We start from the raw sequence: 15,630 nt of genomic DNA, 5'->3' as shown, positions 1-15,630 counted from the left end.
AAATGCCTTACTAAAGTCCATATAGAACACATCCACTGCCCTAGCCTCATCAATTTCTTTTGTTACCTCTTAAAAGCTCAATCAGGTTCGTGAGGTACGATCTTCCCTTCACAAAGCCATGTTGACTATCCATGAGTAGACTATACTTCTCCAAATGCTCGTAGATCCTATCCTTAAGAATCCTTTCCAGTAGTTTGCAGACCCCCCATGTAAGACTCACCGGTCTATAGTTCCCAGGTTTCTCCCTATTACCTTTTTTTTAAACAAGGGAACTACATTTGCCATTCTCCAGTTCTTCGGCACTTTCCCTGCAGCCAAAGAGGACTCAAAGATCATCAGGAGCTGGTGAAGACCGGCCTGAGGTAGATCTTCCATCTGTAAAGCAGAAAAGGCAAGTGGAAGAGTGAAGGAAATGGAACAAGGGCATTTGTAAAAAGAATGGCTGGTAGAGAGGTAGAGAGGAAGGAGATGGAGAGGGGAGATGCACAAGGTGAGAAATGAGATGGGAGAAGAACGGGGTGAAGGGCTGAAGAGAAAATGAGACTGGGGAGGGAAAAAGATGGAAAGAAGCCAGTGAGTTAAAGGGTGAGAAAATGGGAAAGGGAATTGAATGAGAAAGGGATGTGCAGACAAAAGGCTGGGAGAATAAGATAAAGTGAAGATCGAGAGGAATGATGAGGAGGGAAGATGGTGCATCAATGGGAGAGAGAAGGGTTAGAGACACGATGGAGCATTTGAGAAAATGAGAAAGAAATATATATAGACAGAACGCAAGGGTGGGAATGGTGGAGGGGAGGAACTGGGAGATGGACCAGAAGACAAGGTCAGCTGAAAGGACACAAGTTTACCAAGGAGGTGAGCCAGAATTTCTTCTCTCCAAGCCTGGTCATATGCAACTTAACAGAAACAGCACCAACAAGAATAGAACACAACACAAGACAAGAACAGAAGAACACAAGAATAGGAGGAATGGAAAGAGATACGAGAAAGAGAGACAGAGAGGGAGGGATAGGATGAATGTGTGAGGGAGAATGGAAGTTTGTGGGAAGGATAGAAAGAAAACTGGAGGAAGAGTGTGGGACGGGAGGAAGGCAGACAGTTTGCAGATATACTCTTCCCTAAAAACGGATAAGGAGAAAGATGGTGCCCCACAAGGAGAGGGGGGAGATGGACAGAGTAAGCTTTCAGAAAGGGAGTAGAACAAAACAGTACCAGGGATCAAGGGTCCAGCTTCTCTCCCCATCATCTTCCCATCGGTCAGGATATATGGTGTAAGCTTCCCCTGTCCATCGGGACGAGACTCCCCACCATATTAGCTGTGCACACACTCCCTGACCTTCACACTATCCACCCTTTCTGCTCTGTCCACTCCTCCAGCTGAGGGCACCACTGCTCAGCTCTCGATATTGAGCTGCAAGTACAGATGATAAAAAAGGCACACCTCTCTCAAATGAGTTCTACAATTATTGAACATAAACACCTAGCAATAGAAATGCAAGTCATCAGCTTCACTACCAAATAATATTCAGGAATGTCAATTGGCTTTCAGGCCTTCAAACCCTTGCAGACTGAGCTCCCGTCCCCATCTGACCCATTATACTATCTCCGCACTCTGTTTTCCAAGAACCCATCCCAAACCCCCACCCACTAACTGTAGGAATCTGTGGCCAGAGATCGACTTTACGTGCTTGTTGTGAAAGTTAGAGAATGGGAGTGCGTCAGAGGGAGGGATGGAGAATGTGAGTGTGTCAGAGAGATATGGAGAATGTGAGTGTCTCAGAGAGACATGGGGAATGGGAGGGTGTCAGATAGACATGGGGAATGGGAGGGTGTCAGAGAGACATGGGGAATGGGAATGCATCAGAGGGAGAAATGGAGAACGTGAGTGTGTCAGAGAGAGAGATGAACGAGTGTGTCAGTGGGAGAGAAGGAGATCGAGAGTATGTCAAAGAGAGAGGTGGAGAATGAAAGTGTACCAGAGGGAGAGATGGAGAATGAGAGTGTCGGAGGGAGAGATGGAGAACGAGAGTGTCGGAGGGAGAGATGGAGAACGAGAGTGTCAGAGGGAGAGATGGAGTATGACAGTGTATTAGAGGGAGAGATGGAGAATGAGAGTGTGTCAGAGGGGTAGATAGAGAACGAGAGTATGTCAGAGGGAGAGATGGACAATGAGTGCATCCGAGAGAGATGGAGAACAAGAGTGCGCCAGAGGGAGATGGAGAATGAGAGAGTGTCAGAGGGAGAGATGGACAAGGAGAGTGCATTAGGCAGATGTGTAGGGGTGTCATAGTCATTGGGTGGATCTGCGCGATTGTACCTAGATGTTTGTACAAGGATGGACAGAATACTTTCCTCAGTACCTCCAGAGATTGGATATGTTCCTCACTACATCACAAATCATAACACCATCACAGCTCTGTGTTTAGTTCAGAGTTCACAGAGTTCAGAGTGTACACACTCAGCTGTAACACTGAGCGTTGCAGGAAGTCATTCCTATCTATGGCCATCAAACCTTACAACTCCTCCCTCGGGTGTGGGTGCTTACAGACCGTACACTGTGGAAGGTGTGTGACGTCTCACACTGACCCGGTCCTGTAGTGAGGGGTGTGGGTGTTTACGGACCGTACACTGTGGAAGGTGTGTGACGTCTCACACCGACCCGGTCCTGTAGTGAGGGGTGTGGGTGTTTACAGACCGTACACTGTGGAAGGTGTGCGACGTCTCACACCGACCCGGTCCTTTAGTGAGGGGTGTCGGTGTTTACGGACCGTACACTGTGGAAGGAGTGTGACGTCTCACACCGACCCGGTCCTGTAGTGAGGGGTGTCGGTGTTTACGGACCGTACACTGCGGAAGGTGTGTGAAGTCTCACACCGACCCGGTCCTGTAGTGAGGGGTGTCGGTGTTTACGGACCGTACACTGTGGAAGGTGCGTGACGTCTCACACCGACCCGGTCCTGTAGTGAGGGGTGTCGGTGTTTACGGACCGTACACTGTGGAAGGTGCGTGACGTCTCACACCGACCCGGTCCTGTAGTGAGGGGTGTCGGTGTTTACGGACCGTACACTGTGGAAGGTGCGTGACGTCTCACACCGACCGGGTCCTGTAGTGAGGGGTGTCGGTGTTTACGAACCGTACACTGTGGAAGGTGTGTGTGTCTCACACCGACCCGGTCCTGTAGTGAGGGGTGTCGGTGTTTACGGACCGTACACTGTGGAAGGTGTGTGACGTCTCACACCGACCCGGTCCTGTAGTGAGGGGTGTCGGTGTTTACGGACCGTACACTGTGGAAGGTGCGTGACGTCTCACACCCACCCGGTCCTGTAGTGAGGGGTGTCGGTGTTTACAGACCGTACACTGAGGAAGGTGCGTGACGTCTCACACCCACCCGGTCCTGTAGTGAGGGGTGTCGGTATTTACAGACCGTACACTGTGGAAGGTGTGTGACGTCTCACACCCACCCAGTCCTGTAGTGAGGGGTGTCGGTGTTTACGGACCGTACACTGTGGAAGGTGTGTGACGTCTCACACCGACCCGGTCCTGTAGTGAGGGGTGTCGGTGTTTACAGACCGTACACTGTGGAAGGTGTGTGACGTCTCACACCGACCCGGTCCTGTAGTGAGGGGTGTCGGTGTTTACAGACCGTACACTGTGGAAGGTGTGTGACGTCTCACACCGACCCGGTCCTGTAGTGAGGGGTGTGGGTGTTTACGGACCGTACACTGTGGAAGGTGTGTGACGTCTCACACCGACCCGGTCCTGTAGTGAGGGGTGTCGGTGTTTACGGACCGTACACTGTGGAAGGTGTGTGACGTCTCACACTGACCTGGTCCTGCAGTGAGGGGTGTCGGTGTTTCTGGGGACCGTACCCGGGATGTTCTGTGATTAATCTCATCATTCGGAGGATCTGCTCCTCCTGGAACAGGCCGCGTCTGTTTGCTCACTCTCAGTTCTGGGCTTCTGGCGTCACTACTCAATGGGATCGTACTTCACAATGTGAGCAACTAAAAGCTCGCAGGCTGTGGCACACTGGGGAATTGGCAGAGTGTAGCAACATCTCAGGCTCTCCTGGGATTAAGACTCTGTGAGCCGTATACTTGTCTAAAGGCAGGCTGGAGTAAGGGAGAGGGTGTAAAGCATCAAGGAGATGGAACTGCAGACTCCTTCACTCGTTGAGGGATCACTTCCTCACTCTCCGGAGGCTCCGACGTGCACTGCACAAGTTCGATCTGAGGATCCGGATCATCGAACATCTCCCGGAGCTGCGGCCAGAGAGGAGGAAAGATGAATGATTGCCGAGGAAGGAGAAGTTGATGGAGTGACGGGAGGAGAGGAGCATGGAGACAGTAGGCAGAGGTGTGACACAAAGGGAGGGAGCTAAGAGAAAAGGGGGATGAGAGGAGAGAAAATTGAGAGGGTGATAAAGAAATGAGGGACTGGGAGGAGGAGGAGGGGAAGGTGACAAGGGGAAGGGAAGGAGAGGATATCTGTCCCCATGTTCTGCCCTCCCTCCACCCCATCCCGTTCAGTTCACTCTCTCACCTTGTTTCGAATGGCTTCCCGCACTTCTTCCTCACTCATGTCTCCCCTCGCTGTCACCCGCACGTCAATCCACCCGTCCTCTTCTCCTGAACAAAACAGCCCAGTGTCAACATGGTGTCACTGTCAGGTCAAGTGCTGCTCACAGGATGTGCTCCCTCGTCTCCGTCCCTTCGATACTGCCTCTGTCCCTCTCTAACGCCTGATTCCTTCTCTCCCAGCCGCAATCAATAAATATCTACCGTATGTCATTTTTCCTTAAGCCACAGGTAGGGGAGTGAGAGAAAAAGGGGTGCTCAGGGAGAGGGAGGCAGAGAATGTGCACAGATAGTGATGAGGGCCAGAGAATGAGGGAGAATGACATCCACATCAGATCAGAGCAGTACATGGCCATTAAAGCTCCTGTTATTCGGAGTCATATGTTTCTGAGAAATTAAAACATGATTGCATGTGAACAGATCCATGGAGTAGCACATCATGGAAACAGGCACTTTCACCCAATTGGCTACAATTCTCCCTCCCCTCATCTCTCTGCATTCAGGCCGTGCCAGACATCAGGAATTACCTCCCCCCTCCAACTTAGTCAGCCTTCTCACTCCTCAATCAATCCCCCAATCATACTTCCCCCTGCCACATCCGTCACACCACAGCCAGAGATTCCCTTCAGCATCAGGTTTGATATCACCTGAATATGTTGTAACTTGTGTAGGTTTCACGGCTGCAGTGTACGTATGTATACACACATATACAAAGATGCACGATGAGAGCAGGGCATGTCCTGAGGAGCAGGTGATGAGTGTGTCAGAAGATATTCTGTGTGAAGCAGAGAGTTGAGAGAGAAAGTGTGAGTGTGCAAAAGAAAATGGAGAGTACAGGAGAGAGCGAGAGAGAGAATGGATAGTACAGGAGAGAGAGAGTGGTGAGTGCATGAGAGAGAGAATAGAGAGTGCTCGAGACAGAGAATGGAGAGTTCAGGAGAGAGTGATAAGGGAGACTGCAGGAGAGAGAGAATGGAGAGTGCGGGAACAAATGGAGTGTGCGACTGATTGGAGCGCGAGAGAATTGAGAGTGTGTGAGAGAGAATGGAATAGACAGAAACAACAGTGAGTGCGGGAGGGAGAGAGAACAGAGGGTGTGAGGGAGAGAGAGAATGGAGAGTGCAAGGTAAAGGGAGTATCAGGAGTGCGAGGGAGACAGAGAGAACTGAGAGTGTGAGGGAGTCAGGGAGAGAATGGAGAGTGTGAGGGAGAGAGAGAATGGAGAATACATGAGAAAGAATGTTGTGTGTGCAAGTGAGAATGCAGAGAGTGCGAGAGACAATGGAGAGTGTGAGTGGGAGAGAGGGAATGGAGTGTGCGAGGGAGAGAGAATGGAGAGTGCACAAGAGAGAGTGAATGGAGAGTCCCCGACAAGGAGAGAAAGGTATGCACAGGCGAGAGAGAAAATGGAGAGTGTGGGAGAGAAAGTGAAATGGAGAGTGCGAGGGAGTTTTGTGAGAATGGATAGTGCAAGGGAGAGAGTGAGAATAGAGTGTGCGAGGGAGAGAGAGAGAATGGAGAGTGAGAGGGAGAGAGAAAGAATTGAGATGGTGTGAAAGCCAATGGAGTGTGTGAGATTGAATGGGGAGTACATGAGAGGGAATGGAGAGTGCACAAGAGAGAATGGGGATGGCGCAACAGAGAACAGGAAGTGCGAGAGAGAGAGAATAGAGATTTCAGGAGAGAGGTTGAGAGTGTGAGAGAGAATGGAGAGTGTGTGATGGTGAATGGAGAGTGCGCAAGACAGAGAGAGAATGGAGAGGGAATGAGAGTGTGAGGGACACACAGAGAACACAGACTGCAAGAGACACAGAGAGAACAGTGTGAGGGAGAGAGAGAATGGAGAGTGAGGGAGAGAGAACAGAGAGTGTGAGGGACACAGAGAGAACTGAGTGTGTGAGGGAAAGAGGGAACAAAGAGTGCGAGGGAGAGAGAAAGAACAGTTAGTGTGGTAGAGAGAGAATAGAGAGTGCAAGGGACAGAGCGAGACTGGAGAGTGTGATGAATAGAGAGAGAGGCTGCAGAGTGCACAGGAGAGAGAGTGAATGGAGCATAATTGAGAGAGAGAGAATGGAGAGTATAGGAGGGATAGAGAATGTTGAATGCGTGAGACAGAATGGAGAGTGTGCGCTAGAGAAATGAGACTGCATGAGAAGGCACGGGAGAGAGATTGCAAAGTGCCAGAGAGAGATCGGACATTGCGATAGAGAGAGAATGGAGAGTCTGTGAGAGGGAGAGAAAGGAGAGCAAAGGAGAGTGAATGTTGAGTGTGCAAGAGAGAATGCAGTGCATGGGAAAGAGAATGGAGTGTGCAAGGAAAAAGAGAGATTGGAGACAGCGAGGGAGAGAGATAATAGAGAGGGAGAGGAAGAGAGACAATGGAGAGTGTGAGGAAGAAAGTGAGAATAGAGAGTGCAGCGGAGAGAGTGAAAATGGAGAGAGAGAATGAGAGTGCGGGAGAGAGAAAATGGAGAATACAGGAGAAAGAATGGGGAGTACAGGAAAGAGCAAATGTTGTGTGCATGATTGAGAATACAGACAGTGTGAGAGACAATGGAGAGTGTGAGTGAGAGGGGGGAATGGAGTGTGCGAGGGAGAGAGAGAATGGAGAGTGAGAGTGAGACAGAGGGAATGGAGAGTGCGTGGGAGAGAGAGAATGGAGAGTCCTGAAGAAGGACAGAAAGGGGAGTGCCGGAGAGAGAGAAAATGGAGAGTGCAGGACAGAAAGTGAAAATGGAGAGTGTGAGGGAGTTTTGTGAGATTGGATAGTGCAAGGGAGAGATTGAGAATAAAGAGTGCCAGGGAGAGAGAGAAAGGAGAGCGCAGGAGACGGAGAAAATGGAGAATGCACGAGAGAGACAGTACGCGAGAGAGAATTCAGAGAGTGCAAGTGAGAATGGAGAGTGTGAGTGAGAGATAGAGAGAGAGCGAATGGTGCGTCCATTAGTGGGAGAGAACAAAGAGCACAGGAGAGAGAAAGAATGGAGAATGCAGGAGCGAAAGAGAATAGAGAGTGCGAGGGAGAAGAGTCAGAATGGATAGTGCAAGGAAGAGAGTGAGAATAGAGAGTCCGAGGGAGTGAAAGAAAATGGACAGTGCAAGGGGAGAGAGAGAGAGAGGGAGAGAGAGAGAGAGAGAGAGAGAGAGAGAGAGAGAGAGAGAGAGAGAGAGAGAGAGAGAGAGAGAGAGAGAATGAGAGAAAGAAGGGAGAGTGCAAGGGAGAGAGACAAAACAGAGAGTGTGGGTGAGACAGAGAGAACCGAGACTGAGAGGGACACAGAGGAAATGGAGAGTGCGAGGGACACAGGGAGAACTGAGTGCAAGGGCGAGAGAGAACGGAAAGTGTGAGAGAGAGAGAGAGAACAGAAAGTGTGAGGGAGAGTGAGAACGGAAAGCGCGAGGGAGAGAGAGAACATTGGGAGACAGAGAGAATGGACAGTGCAGGAGAGCGAGAGAACAGAAAGTGCAGGAGAGAGAGTGTGCATGGCAGTGAATGGAGAGTGCATGAGAGAGATACTGCAGAGCACTAGAGAGAGAATGGAGAGTGGGGACAGAGAGAGAGAGGCTACATAGTGCAAGAGAGGGAGAGAGTGAAGAGGGTGAAGGGGAGAAAGAAACTGGAGAATGTGAGACAGAGAGAAAGTGGAGAGTGCAAGGGAGAGAGAGAATGGAGAGTACAAGAGAGAGAGAATGTTCAGTGTGTGAGAGAGAATGGAGAGAGTGCACTAGAGAATGGAGAGCACACAAGAGAGAAACGAGACTGCTTTAAAGAGAACAGAGAGGGCACGAGAGAGAGAGACCGCAAATTGCTAGAGAGAGAATGGAGAGTGCAGGTGAGAGAGAGAACGTTGAGAGCATGAGAGAGAACAGAGTGCATGATGATGAATGGAGAGTGCACAAGAGAGCGAGACTGCAGAGTACTGGAGAGAGAATACAGAGTGATAGAGAGAGAGACCGGAGAGCGCGGCAGAGGGAGAGGATGGAGAGTGCGGGGGACAGAGAGAAAGCAGAGAGTGGAGTGAGAGAGAATTGAGAGTGCAGGAGAGAGTGACTGGAAAGGGCACGAGGGAATGGAGAGTGCGCTTGAGAGAATGGAGAATGCGGAAGAGAGAATGGAGAGTGAAACACAGTGACAGAGACTGGAGAGAGTGAGGGAGAAAGAGAATGGAGAGCGTGAGGGAGAGAGGGAATGAAGCGTGCGAGAGAGAGATAGGATGGACAGTGCAGGAAAGAGAATGCAGGGTGCAACAGAGAAAAAATGGAGATTGCACGAGAGAGATTGGAGAGTGCTGGAGAGAATGGAGAATGGAGAGGGAGAATGCAAGTGAGAGTGAGGGATTGAGCAAGACAAAAACAAACATCGAATGACCCTAACAGGTTTGGGACTTGGTACCTGTGGATCTCTCTCCCAGCAGAGAATAGTTTATTTCCTGGGTGGACCCCCCAATCGATAATTCTTTGTGCTGTTCTCTTGTGGATTTCTCTGGGTCTGTAATGAAGGAAGAGAGTTGAAATAATGCAACAGGTTATTAGATTGGGACAAGAGTTCTTGGAATGGGAGGCAAGGTCTGTGGTGAAACCATCACTTTCCCAGTTGTCCGTCACTGTCTCCAGTTTGACACCTAGGAATCATCAACGCTACGTTCAATTCAGTGATCCCCACCACAAACAGCTGATCTTGCAGACCCTACTGCATGGCAGTCAAATCTGGACTACGTCCTCCAATCGTTACTCCATTGGGTTTCCAAGTTGTGTCCAACTGGAGATCAGTAAAGGGAGAGAATTTGTGGGTGGGGCTGGGTGACAGATTGAAAAATTTATCTACCCGGTCAGCACGTCACTCTCAATGATCTATCTGCCCAACTCTCTTCACACAATCATTACTCTCTCTTCATTTTCCCCATGCCTCTCTTTACTGACTTTTTCACTCATTTCCTTCTGTCCATTTATGTACCGTCACACCTCAGACTCTGCTGCAGGGTCTATATGTCAGCACGGGAAGAGATATGGAAGAGGTTTGGCAAGTACACTCAGTAACATGGATGTTGCAATTAATTATGGAGCCATTTACTCCTCTCTTTTCTCTCTAGTCTTGTCGAGACTTGACCAAAGGTACAGCAATGTATACAATTCCTACTTCCCCTAGTTCTTGTCTGGGAAAGAGGACTATCATATCAACAGATGCTGTAAAGAAGTGGTATATATTTTGTATTTATTTATTTTTCCAGCTGTAGTGTTGGCATTTAACTTTCAGTTCCAGAGTTTTTATTAATGGAACTGTTGGGTTAGTGTTTATTGTCTTTCTTTTCCATTAAATTCTGCAACAGTTCTCATTAAATACAGTGAAGTCTTGTCCCCCTTCAGTGTCTCTCGCTCCTCATTTTGACCATCACCAAATGTTTTGACAGCAAGTCTCAACCACGAAAATGAACCTAGCAGACAGGGAGCAGCTGAGCTTGACCTTGAGGTTCATTGGCCAGGTAGGGGAGTAGTAACAGGAGATCGCATCTGTGTTGGGTGAAGTGACAAAAACAATGTGACAGATCACTTCAGTTCGACAAGCCCAGTCTCAGCTGGAGGAACTGGTGTCATCCCTCGCAGTAACAGTTCAGCAGCTCACCGCAGACAATCAGAATCGGGTGGCAGCGATCTCTGCTCTCACAGCTGCAGTTCATGAGGTTACAGCATCAGCTTACTAGCATTACCATTCTCACAAATGCAATGTAGAAGCTTTTGCCATGTCAGTCCCACTTCCAGCATCTCGCAGATCCTCCTTTTCTGCTGCCACACCACCCTCTGCCACTAATGCCCCAACTCCCGGATCCAAACTAGAACCAACTCCACTGCCCATACCAGAACTGAGTACATCTTTAGCAGACAGATACACTGGTGACCCCAAAGGCTGCAGGAACTTCATTACCCAGTGCGAGCTGACTTCCAAAGCTCAGCCTGGTCAGTTTGGCGATGATACATGTAAAACAGCATACATGGTAAACCTCCTGGAACGACCGCCACTACACTTGTTCAGTGGTCTACGGGAACCAGTTCCCCTGCAGCCCAGTCATTTTCTACATTTTGCAGTTGAGTTAAGGACAGCTTTTGACCTTCCAGTAGGCATCAAGTGGCTGCTAACAAAATCCTGGTAGAGGGTCACTAAACAACTATGCAGTTAAATTTCACATGCTTGCAATGGAGACAGGAAGGATCAAGAGATCCCTCATCAGCTCCTTCTAGCACAGATTGAACTCAAGAGTCCAGCACCAGTTCATAGTCCATGATGAACAGGGTAGTTTAAACGACCTGATTAATCTGGCTTTTTGAGTTGACGACCAGTTAACTGCGTGGCACAGGGAAAGAATGTCTCAAGTTTCCTACTTTTTGGATCATGATCTGTCTTCACCCTGTCCCTCATCACCCAGTACCAGTTCACGGAGGAGCATGTGCCTGCCTCAGGTGGAACATGACAGGCACAGGTGAACAGATTTGTGCCTCTATTTTGGGCGTCATGTCCCAAGCGTCCAGGGAAAGAGGACACCTAATGGTTTGATTCTCCCTGCAATTGGCTTCCCCTAACTGTGTGATGCTCCCAGCTTCCTTGTCGTGGAGGGCTCAGACCCATGAACATTTGGCACTACCACTCGGGTTGCTATTGATGAATTTTCCAAGGCTGCTCACTTCATTGACAGCATTTCAATTTCAGTTTAAGAGTTTTAGTCAACAGCCCTGTTGGTGCAGCATTTATTCTCTCTATTTTCCATTATATTCTGCAACAGTTCTCATTAAAGTCAGTGTCTTTGTCTCCAGACTTGGGACATATCTGAATGTTACAACTCTTACTCAACTCACACGCTGGCTGTTCTGTGTGCCATCAGTCACTATATTCCCCTCTCAGCTACAACACTCCTCCTGTACCTCCCGTGTCACTCTCAGACACTCCACCCTCTGCTCCTTCCTCCTACCTCATTCTCTCCAACGCCCAACAGAGCCTCATCACTTCAGACTCACCAAAAGAAACACAACAGACAGGAGAGAGGAACCACTGACTCCATCAGTTACACCCCTGCCCACAATGCACTGTACACCCAGTAGGGGACTGGTCCATGGGAGGTTCAACATCACAGAGTGACAGAGACTGAATGAACACCGACCGACATGAGACCTGGTACATGAGGATGCATTTATTGCTGGGACAGAGGATGGTTTCTGAGTCTGTTCTCCAGAATAACCTTCAGACAGCTCCAATGTGGATGTCTCCATGCCTGGAACAAAGTAACGGAGACATGGGAGATTGACGGACCTTAATCAACACAACAGGGATGATTACTCATAAAGATGGGAAATTCTGTAGATGCTGGAAATCCAGAGCAGCACAGACAAAACGCTGGAGGATCTCAGCAGGTTAGGCAGTATCTGTGGAGGGGAAAGAAGAGTTGATGTTTTGGGCCAAAACACTTCACAAGGACTGGAAGGTTAGTGCACAAAAGCCAGAATAAGTGGCGGGTCACAGGTGAAGCCAGGCGAGAAGATGTCTGAGTGAGCAAGTGAGATGACGCGATAAGCTGGGAGGTATATGTATTAAAGCTAAAGGGCTGAAGAAGGAGGAATCCATTGAGACAGAGAATAGATCATGGATTAAAGAGATGGAGGAGTGGGACCAGTTGAGTAGAGGAGAAGGGTGAAGGTGGGAGCCAGAATGGAAATAGAAAAAGAGAGAAGTGCACGGGAGCACAAACTACCAGAATTTGGAGAAATCAGTATTAATGACAGCGGGCTTATTGATTGACACAGCGCAGAGTAGGCCCTGGTGGCCTAGACACCACAAACCTAATGCTAGCCTAATCACAGTTTAATTTGCAATCACCAATGAACCTACCAATTGTATGTCAACTGGAAACCCATGCGGTTATGCGGAGACTTTTGAACTCCTTACAGGCTCCTAATTGCAGCACAGTATTTCAGAGAGCCATTCAAGAGAAGGGGGGAGTAGAGAAATGTGGTGGTAATTGGGGATAGTATAGTCCAGGGAATAGACAGTTTTCTGTTGCGAGGAGAGAACATCCTGAAAGCTGTGTTTCTGACTGGTGACTGGGTTCAAGACATCTTAACTGACCTGCAGAGAAATTGCAGTGGGAGGGGAAATATCCAGTTGTTGTCGTCCATGTGGGTACCAACAACACAATCAGAATGAGTAAAGAGGTTCTGCTGAGGGAACTTGAGCAGGTAGGGACTAAATTAAAAAGCAGAACCAAAAAAGTGGTAATCTCTACATTACTACCAGATCCACGTGCAAATTGGCATAGGGTCAAGAAGATTTGATGTGTGGCTCAAGGATTGGTTTGGGAGAAATGTGTCTGACTGCATGAGAAATTGGCACCAGCATTGGGGAAGGAGGAGGTGTACCAATGGGACGGGTTTAACCTGAACTGTGGTGCGACTTGAATCCTAGCAAATCCCATAACCAGGGCTCTGTATAGGCCTTTAAACTAAATAGTAGGTGGGGGTGGGTTCAACAGATTGGAGAAGTATGGATAAAGTGAAAAAGAAAAGAGTGAATAAAGATAAAGAAAAAACTATGAGATAATAAAAAGAAAAGTAAGAGTGGAGTGAAGAAAAGTCATGCCGAAGAGTAGAAGATTGTAAGAATTTAAAAGCACAATGAGTGTAAGGGCACTTCATTTGAAAGTCCGTATCATTTAAAACAAGGTCAGTGAACTTGTGGAACAAATCACTACAAAGGGGAATGATTTAGTAGCCATTACAGAGAATGGTTGCAGGGCATAGAGAAATGGAGATTAAATATTCAAGGATATAAGAACAGAGTGATCTAGGAATAATGGTGCATAGTTCTCTGAAGCTGGAATCTTATGTGGATAGGGTGGTGAAGAAAGCTTCTGGTATGCTGGCCTTTCTAAATCAGAGCATTGAGTATAGGAGTTGGGATGTAATGTTAAAATTGTACAAGGCATTGGTGAGGCCAAATTTGGAGTACTGTGTACAGTTCTGGTCATCGAATTTTAGGAAAGATGGCAACAATTTGTAGAGAGTATGGAGGAGATTTACTAGAATGTTACCTGGGTTTCAGAACCTAAGTTACAGAGAAAGATTGAACAAATTAGGTCTTTATTCTTTGGAGCATAGAAGGTTGAGGGGGACTTGATAGAGGTATTTAAAATTATGAGGGGGATAGATAGAGTTGACATGGATAGCCTTTTTCCATTGAGAGTAAGGGAGATTCAAGACATGAATTTGGAGTTACAGGGCAAAAGGTTAGGGGTAACAGAAGGGGAAATTCTTTACTCAGACAGTGTTAGTTGTGTGGAATGAGCTCCCAGTAGAAGTGGTAGAGGCAGGTTCAATATTGTCATTTAAAAAAAAAATTGGATAGCAAGATGGACAGGAAAGGAATGGAGGGTTATGCACTGAGTGCAGGTCGGTGGGACTAGGAGAAAGTAAGCGTTCAGCACAGAGCAGAAGGTCCGAGATGGCCTGGTTCCGTGCTGTAATTGTTATATGGTTATATAAGGTAATATGGGAGGATAGGCAGAAAGGTAAGGGAGGTGGGATAACACTCTCAATTAAAGATGAGATCAGGGTGATAGTGAGAGATGATATAAAATCTAAGGGTCCGAATGTTCAATGCATCTGGGTAGAGATTAGGAATAGTAAAAGGAAAATTATCAGATTGGAGTTGTCTTTCAGCCACTAAATAGTAACATTACCGTGGCACGGGCAATAAACAGAGGAATATCTGAGGCATGTAGGAATGCAACAGCAATTATTGTGGGTGACTTCAACTTGCCCAAATATTGGGTGAATAACGTTGCTTCAGGCAGTCTTGAGGAGAATTCATAGAGTGCATCTAGGTTAGCTTTCTTGAACAGCATGTTACTGAACCTACAAGGGAACGTGCCACCTTGGACATGGTCCTGTGCAATGAGACAGGTAAAGTTAGTGATCTTGTAGTTAGGGAACCTCTTGGAGAGGCTGCTCATAGTATGACTGAGTTCTCACACAAATGGAGGGTGTAATAGTCTGATGTAAAACCAGTACATCAAATTAGGCATTGTTTATTATGCCTAAACAATGGAGACTGCAGTGGGATGAGGGAAGATTTGGCTATTGTAGACTGGGAACACTGGCTATATGGTGGGACAGTTGAGGAACAGTGGAAGATTTTCTGATGCACCATCAATAACTCTCCGAGACGTGAGACGTGAGGTGAGATATAGGCTTTTATTGGCTGGAAGAAAGAACAAGCAGCAATTGACCACCACACTACATCCTGGAGACTGAGGCCGGGCTCAGTCTCCAATCGCCTTTATACCGGGGTCTGTGGGAGGAGCCACAGCAGCAGGTATATGTAGTTCACCACACTTTCAAAGAGATTTTTCACAGTGCTCAACAGAAGTATGTGCCAGTTGAAAACCAGGAGTGCAAGGGTGGGGAGATCCAGCCTTGGAAAACAAAGGATGCAAAAGAAGACATGAAACTAAAGGTTCGTGCAAGTTTCCAAGAGTAGTGGAAACTGGAGAATTGAGAAAACTTTAAAAAGCAATGAAGAACACTAAGCAAGCCATAAAGAAAGGGAAGCTAGATTATGAAAATAACTAACAAAATATAAAAAGGGTAGTAAAAGTACTTATAATTGTCTAAATCGGAGAAGTGTGATAAAAGTGAACGGAGGTCCCTTGGAGCACGAGAAGGGGGAAACTATATTGCGTAATGAGGAAATGACAGAAATATCGAATGACTACTTTGTGTCAGTCCTCGTGATGGAGGACATGAGTGATGTTATGGATGCAGTGGGAGGTGTGTACCTGAATACCTGATGGAATGCATCACAGGGTACTAAAAAAAATGGCAAAAGGTATAGTGGAGCCTTTGGTGACAAATTACCAAAATTCTTCGGACTCTGGCCTGGTCCCGGAGGATTGCAAGATAGCAAATGTCACGCCGCTGTTCATAAAAGGATGTAGGCAAAAGGCAGGTAACAATTAGTTTACCATCTGTCATTGGGAAAATTCTTTAAGCATTCCTTCAACAAGAAATAGTG

Source organism: Hypanus sabinus, chromosome 32, assembly GCF_030144855.1.
Source record: "Hypanus sabinus isolate sHypSab1 chromosome 32, sHypSab1.hap1, whole genome shotgun sequence".
Classification (NCBI taxonomy): Eukaryota; Metazoa; Chordata; class Chondrichthyes; order Myliobatiformes; family Dasyatidae; genus Hypanus; species Hypanus sabinus.
Note: the sequence above shows the minus strand (reverse complement) of the source record.